The sequence below is a fragment of the Neophocaena asiaeorientalis genome, unplaced genomic scaffold (genome assembly GCF_003031525.2).
Source record: "Neophocaena asiaeorientalis asiaeorientalis breed wild unplaced genomic scaffold, Neophocaena_asiaeorientalis_V1.1 scaffold78, whole genome shotgun sequence".
Classification (NCBI taxonomy): Eukaryota; Metazoa; Chordata; class Mammalia; order Artiodactyla; family Phocoenidae; genus Neophocaena; species Neophocaena asiaeorientalis.
The window spans coordinates 17,863,776-17,870,276 of NW_020175018.1; the positions used below are offsets into that span (position 1 = coordinate 17,863,776).

General features: G+C 56.4%; 1 non-coding gene across 1 annotated transcript; it reads left to right on the top strand.

Moving 5' to 3' along the window:
* Positions 1–3,461: 3,461 nt before the first annotated feature.
* Positions 3,462–3,587, top strand: LOC112411588 (U6atac minor spliceosomal RNA). The gene has a single exon (XR_003005669.1). It is a non-coding gene; the product is annotated as a U6atac minor spliceosomal RNA (small nuclear RNA).
* Positions 3,588–6,501: the final 2,914 nt, after the last annotated feature.

Here is a 6,501-nt window from a genome sequence, read left to right on the forward strand (position 1 = left end):
CCGTGCGCCACAACTACTGAGCCTGCGCTCTAGAGCCTGCGAACCACAACTACTGAGCCCGCATGCCACAACTACTGAAGCCCGCGTGCCTAGAGCCCATGCTCCGCAACAAGAGAAGCCACCGCAATGAGAAGCCCCTGCACTGCAATGAAGAGCAGCCCCTGCTCGCTGCAACTAGAGAAAGCCCGCGCGCAGCAATGAAGACCCAACACAGCCAAAAATAAATAAATAAAATAATTTTTTTTAAAGGGGGGTGGGGGTAGAGAAGGACTCTGCAACTTGGTTCAACACAGAATTCCCCAAACAAGCTCCTCTCCTTTTTTCCATAGGACACCTTCCCTTTTTTTCTTTTGGGTATGAGGGCTTCTCACTGCTGTGGCCTCATCCCGTTGCGGAACACAGGCTCCGCACGCGCAGGCTCCGCACGCGCAGGCTCCGCACGCGCAGGCTCAGCGGCCACGGCTCACGGGCCCAGCCGCTCCGCGACATGTGGAATCCTCACCCTGCATTGAGTAGGCGGACTCTCAACCACTGTGCCACCAGGGAAGCCCTTCCTTTGTTTGCACGGTGGTCCCTAGAGCACACTTTGGGAGGGGCTGCTTCCCAGGCAGATGACAAGAGCGCCCCCTCCCCTGTTTCTGGGGTTGCCAAATTTAGCAAATGAAAATCCAGGACAATTTCAGAGCAATAATGAATACGTTTTAGTATAAGCACCGCCCCATAAAATATTTGAGGCATACTCATACTTTCAGTGCTCACTGTTTACCTGAGATTCCAATCTAACCAGGCGTCGGTATTTAATCTAGTATCTTCACCAGGACACTTGCAGGGAAAAGGCTCACACAGGCCTGGGGCTTCGCCAGGGCTGGAGGGGACCCCACACTTCCACCATCTGGGTCTGGGTCCTCCCCCCAACCACCCGGGAAACAACGGGCAGGGGGGTGCTCAGCAAGCCCCTCCTCCCCCTCAGCTTCTGCAAAACAGGCAGGTCAGGTGGGTGATCTCGCCTTCTCTTATTTCTGGGACTTCCTGGGTGTAGCCCCTGATCCCACGCGGGGGCCTTTAGGAACCACCCCTGGGGATGGTCTAGTGAGTTCCGTTCCCGGTGAACTCGGGTCCGATGATGACCGGGAGGCACCAGCAGGCGCCCGGAAAAGCAGCCTCAGTAAATGCAGCCCAGGAACCCACGTCTGCGCCAGTCCCGGGAGGGAGCTGCTCCTCGTGGGTCCTTCCCGACTGGTCCTCTCAACACTGCGAAGACCCTCTGGCCACCTTCCCTCACAGGCAGCCTCCACCTTATTCTGCAAGTTCTTCCCCAGTCTGTGTCATCATCTTGAAGTCGCCTGGAAGAAGTGGAGTCACCCACTCTCCACCCGGAGCAAAGACAGGCCGTCAAGGGTGGGGCGGGAGGTGGGGGCCCAAAGGGCTTTCGTGAATGCAGATTCCCAGGCCTGCCGCTAGACACCCACCCCTGCCCCCAGGTTCAGACTCTGCCCAGGAATCTACATTTTAACACTAGGCGGTTTGGAGTCAGCCTAAAGCTTGAGAGGCCTAGTCTGGGGTTCCTGAGGAGCCAGCTGCCCCTTTGTTCCAAGCCAACGGGGACCAGGAGCTTACAGACTCAAGGGAAGGGCAAGGCTCCATGCGGCCTGTCGATGGGCAAGAGGTGACATCACTGGGGCCCCGGGCCACTCTGGATGGACCCTCCCATGTGCCCAGACCAGAGGGTCCCAGGAGGCCCAAGGCAGAGGTGCTGTGCGCAGAAGTCCCAGCAGTGGAGCGGGACAGTTTGGCACAAGCAGACTCCCCGACCCTCACCCCGCAGCCCGGCTCTAACCCCTCTGCTGCCCCACTGGGGGTGTGACGTCCACGTCACCCAACCACTCTGGCTTGTGTCCTCAGCTATCACGTGTGGGTGCTCATGGCACCAACCTCGTGGGGGAGGGGCGTGAAACGGGAGGACGTCAGCGCAGGGCCACTGGGGCCTAGGCACACAGTGGGTGTTGAGCACGGCCTGCAGCGGCTTGTCCTTAGTGAAGAGTCGCAGCCCCGCAGGTCTGAGACTAAGGAAGCCCGGCCGCTAGGACGGTGTGGGCAGCTGGACAGAGCAGTGACTGAGACAGGACTGATGCCCTTCGCAGCTGCCCACTGTACCGACCAGCTCCGGGGTGACACCCAGGCCCCGCGCTGCACCTGCGAGCGCCGACACAGGGCAGGACAGGGCCTTGCCCAGAGCACACGCACACCCGCTCCCAGCTGACCCAGTCCCTGGTGGCTGCCTGCCTGTCCCTTGGTCACGCCCTCGGCTCTTCTCTCCCTTCTCTCCCACGACGCTCTGCAAACTGGGCAGAGCTCTCCCGTGCGCGCTTGGTTAGCTCTCTACCTGTAACTAACCGGCTGATAGGAAACTTCTCAAAGGAGAACTGGATGGGGGACACTGCTAGCCTCCTGCAGGCCGTGTCCACTCCCCCGGCTCACCGTCCCTTGGCTGGACCTACCGCCCACCCCTTCTGTCCACTGCCCTTCTGTGCTGTCTGTGCGCGCATACACGGTGTGGACGGGCGCGCTCGTGGACGCCTGGGCGTGCACGGACGCTGTGGACACGCAGGCGTGTCTGCACACATATGCACATATGCTTCTGCACACATGCACACGCCTGTCTCAACCCGCGCGGTTCATCGGAGGGTCGCCCCCGGCCGCACGGAGCCCAGCGCACATGCGCGTCCGGCCGGGGAACCACGCGCCCGCAGCCGTGGGGAGGCACGGCGTCACCGCCTCGGCCCGGGGCCGCATGGCCCCACCGTCTACACTGCGGGGACGGCCAGCACCCGAAGCATCGGATTTAAATCTTAAAACTCTAGGGAAAGGACGGAAGGGAAGAGCAAAAGCCGGCTCCGCGCAGACTCCGTCCCGCCCCAGGGTTCGAACCGCCGGCTCAAAAATGGCGCGGAGCGGGCTCAGAGCATGCGCGGAAGACGAGTGGTGTAGGCTGGGAGCATGCGCAGACCGCGCCCCGGCTCCCGCCGCACCCACAGTTCCAAGCGCAGGGCCGCGTCCGGATGTCCGTGGAGCGGCTCTTCCTTCCTCGTCCTCTGATTCGCTACCAACCACTTCCATTTCCGCAGAAAGTTCCGAGCCATTTCCGCGAGGCGTGTCGCTGTAGGAAGTGCGCGCCAACCCTGTTTTGTTTCCGGGGGAATCTATTTTCCTGAGGGACGCTTGGACTGCCGGGTGTTCCTCTCAGCCTCTGATTGGCTTGTTTTATGAATATATTAGAACACGAAAAAGAAGTTTTTCCACCGCGCTAAAATAATATAGCGACTTAAAAAGGACTTATTCTCGGCTCTCTGCTGGATGCGATCGATTTCACCAGCGTGTCTGAGGCGCGAACCCGAAGTCGCCGTAAGCAGAAGGCAGTGCGCAGACGGGTTCTTAAATATGGAGGGCGCGAAAAGGAAAGCGTGTTGTATGAAAGGAGAGAAGGTTAGCACTCCCCTTGACAAGGATGGAAGAGACCTTCGGGTCTAACAACACGCATACGGTTAAGGCATTGCCACTTACTTCGTGGCATCTAACCACTGTTTTTTTTTTTGCTGTGCGGACACAAGGGCGTGTGGTCCGCGGGGGTGCATCGCTATACAATGTGTGCTGCACTTGTCCACAGTGACACGTGGGCGTGACGCGCGCGGGTGCATAGGCGGGGGGTGCGACACAGGGATCTGTGATACACGGCTGTGTGATACATGTGTGTGCCGCGTGGACAAACACCTATGCGACGCTACTTGCTCGGCTCTTTGAGATGCTTGGCATTTTTTTTTTTTAAACATCTTTATTGGAATATAATTGCTTTTCAATGGTGTGTTACTTTCTGCTGTATAACAAAGTGAATCAGCTATACATATACATATATCCCCATATCTCCTCCCTCCCTATCCCACCCCTCTAGGTGGTCACAGAGCACTGAGCTGATCTCCCTGTGCTATGTGGCTGCTTCCCACTAGCTGTCTATTTTACATTTGGTAGTGTATAGATGTCAGTGCCACTCTCACTTCGTCCCAGCTTACCCTTCCCCCTCCCCGTGTCCTCAAGTCCATTCTCTACGTCTGCGCCTTAGTGTATATTTTGGAGATTAATCCTTTGTCACTTGCTTCGTTTGCAAATATTTTCTCCCATTCTGAGGGTTTGCTTTTCATCTTGTTTACGGTTTCCTTTGCTGTGCAAAAGCTTTTAAGTTTCATTAGGTCCCATTTGTTTGTTTTTATTTCCATTTCTCTAGGAAGTGGATCAAAAAGGATCTTGCTGTGATTTATGTCATGGAGTGTTCTGCCTGTGTTTTCCTCTGAGAGTTTTATAGTGTCTGGCCTTACATTTAGGTCTTTAATGAGATGCTTGGCATTTTTCATAATACAAAGTGGATCACAGCTTTCTTGTATGGGTATCATTGCACCTGGGGCAGGTGTGCCTTCACCTCATCCCCAGCCACAGGGTGGGGGGCAGGGCCGGGGAGCGGACATCAGGACACCCAGGTGGCTTCCACTTCCTGTCAGTGTGTCTCAGCGTGGAAGCAGGAACGGGGCGGGGGAGGTTAGGCAGGTGACCCGGTGGTCAGACCAGGTCCCGCAGGTGGCTGAGGTCTGAGGCCTTTGGTGGCTTCAAAGTTTCCATGTGCGTCTCTTCAGCATCACAGACATTCGGGGGACAAATAGGAATTGAGCAGCCATCCTCCGTGGGACACTGATCCAGGTGGGAGAGGACCCCAGCCCCAGGAGCTCACATCCTGGACCATTCCAGAGCCTTAGCGGACAGATCCAAAGCAGACCACCTCTGTGGGGCGAGCAGAGCAGGCGGGAGTGGTCAGGGAAGGCGAGGCCGAAGATGCCCTGAACCAGGTTCCCCCTTTATGTCCAGAGCACAAACTGCTGTGAGTTTCAAATGCAGGGCTCATTTAAGGACCCAGTTAAAATGATGGTCAAAGTAAATAGAAGCAACCTGACCGACGATTTAAACAGAGAGGGGTGGTGGTCGGTCCACTCCGTCTCTCAGGAAACAGGGAGACGGGAAGCTGGTCGGCAGCCCCTCGGAGGTGCCGGCAGCAAACCCGGACCTGGACACCTAGGGGACGAGTGACCCATTCTCCACAGAGATGCCAAGGGAGAAACGGGGGAACCCGGAGGTTCAAGAAGGAAACACAGGCGGGGGCTTTGCTGGGGCCCCCGGTTCACAACAAGCTTGTGTGCGTGTGCGCGGGTGTATACGTACGTATGTGTATATGTACCTGTGTGTACATACGTAGGCACATACACTTTAAGATATTAAGACGACTAGGGAAACCTGGACACTAGATTAAAGAATTCATATTTTAGGTGTGAAAACGGTACTGGGGTAATGCTTCTGGAGAATTATCTTTTAGAGATACCATGAATTCACTGCTTAAATTATAAAACATTTGGGATTTATACTCAAATAACCAGGCAGGGATGCCTGGAACAAGAGGTTAAAAGTTTTTGAAACTGGATGATAGAACACAGGGATTTTCTCCACTTTTATATACGTTCGAAATGTTCCACAATAAAGATTTTGTTTTTAATATAAGATATTCCCCAAAATGTTAGTGGTAAGAGGCATCTGGGAGATTTATCTTTGCTTTTTTTTTTTCTGTTGATCATTAGCACAGATATATAATCATGATAGTAAGAAGATGGCATTTTTTAAAGACCAAGAACCTTCCGCTAGCGCACGCGGCACTGCAGAGAAGCACCGCCTCGGGGCCCGCCTCCCACTCCACAAGCCGCTACACGTTAAGAAAGGTAAACAGTTCTCGCGGGGACACAGTTACAAGACAGGAAATTCTTTATTTTCAAAAAGAGAGTGTATTTTTACATTAATCTACAACAGAGAATTCAAATGTAGAAAAAATAAACTATATTCAAGGACACGGCACTCTGCACGCATGCCCCTCCCCCCGGGACGAGTCCGACACCAGAACCAACAAAACCCAAAGAACCTCAAGGTCTCGGAAATCCCGAGGCCAGGCCTCCGCCACCGACGCGGGGCCTCAGCGTCCCCCGTGCGGACGCTGCCGACACGGGGGTCCTTTCACCGGAGCAACTCGCTCCTACGACAGCCAGCGTCCGCACGGCTTCTTCCCACGTTGGGGGCGGGGGGGCGGCGGGGAACGGCGGGAGGCTCGTTTCCAGACGCCGGTGCGACTGTCCTCTCTGGGCCACAGCGGCCGCTGCGGGGTGGGCTGCCGCTCCCCCATCTGCAGGCACCCCCGGAGCCCAAGGACCGGCCCCGCCGCCCGGCATCAGGCAGGGGACGCGCCTCCCCAGCAAAGGATCTCGGGGCCACAGGCGGGATCGGAACCCCAGGGTGGCCTGGCTGCAGGGAGGGGTCCCTGTGGACGGCAGCGGCTCTGCGACAACACTGCCCTGCAGTCCGGTGCGCCCCACACCCCACTCCCGCCGGCAGGAAAGAGGCCCCTGACCCAGCGAGCAGAGC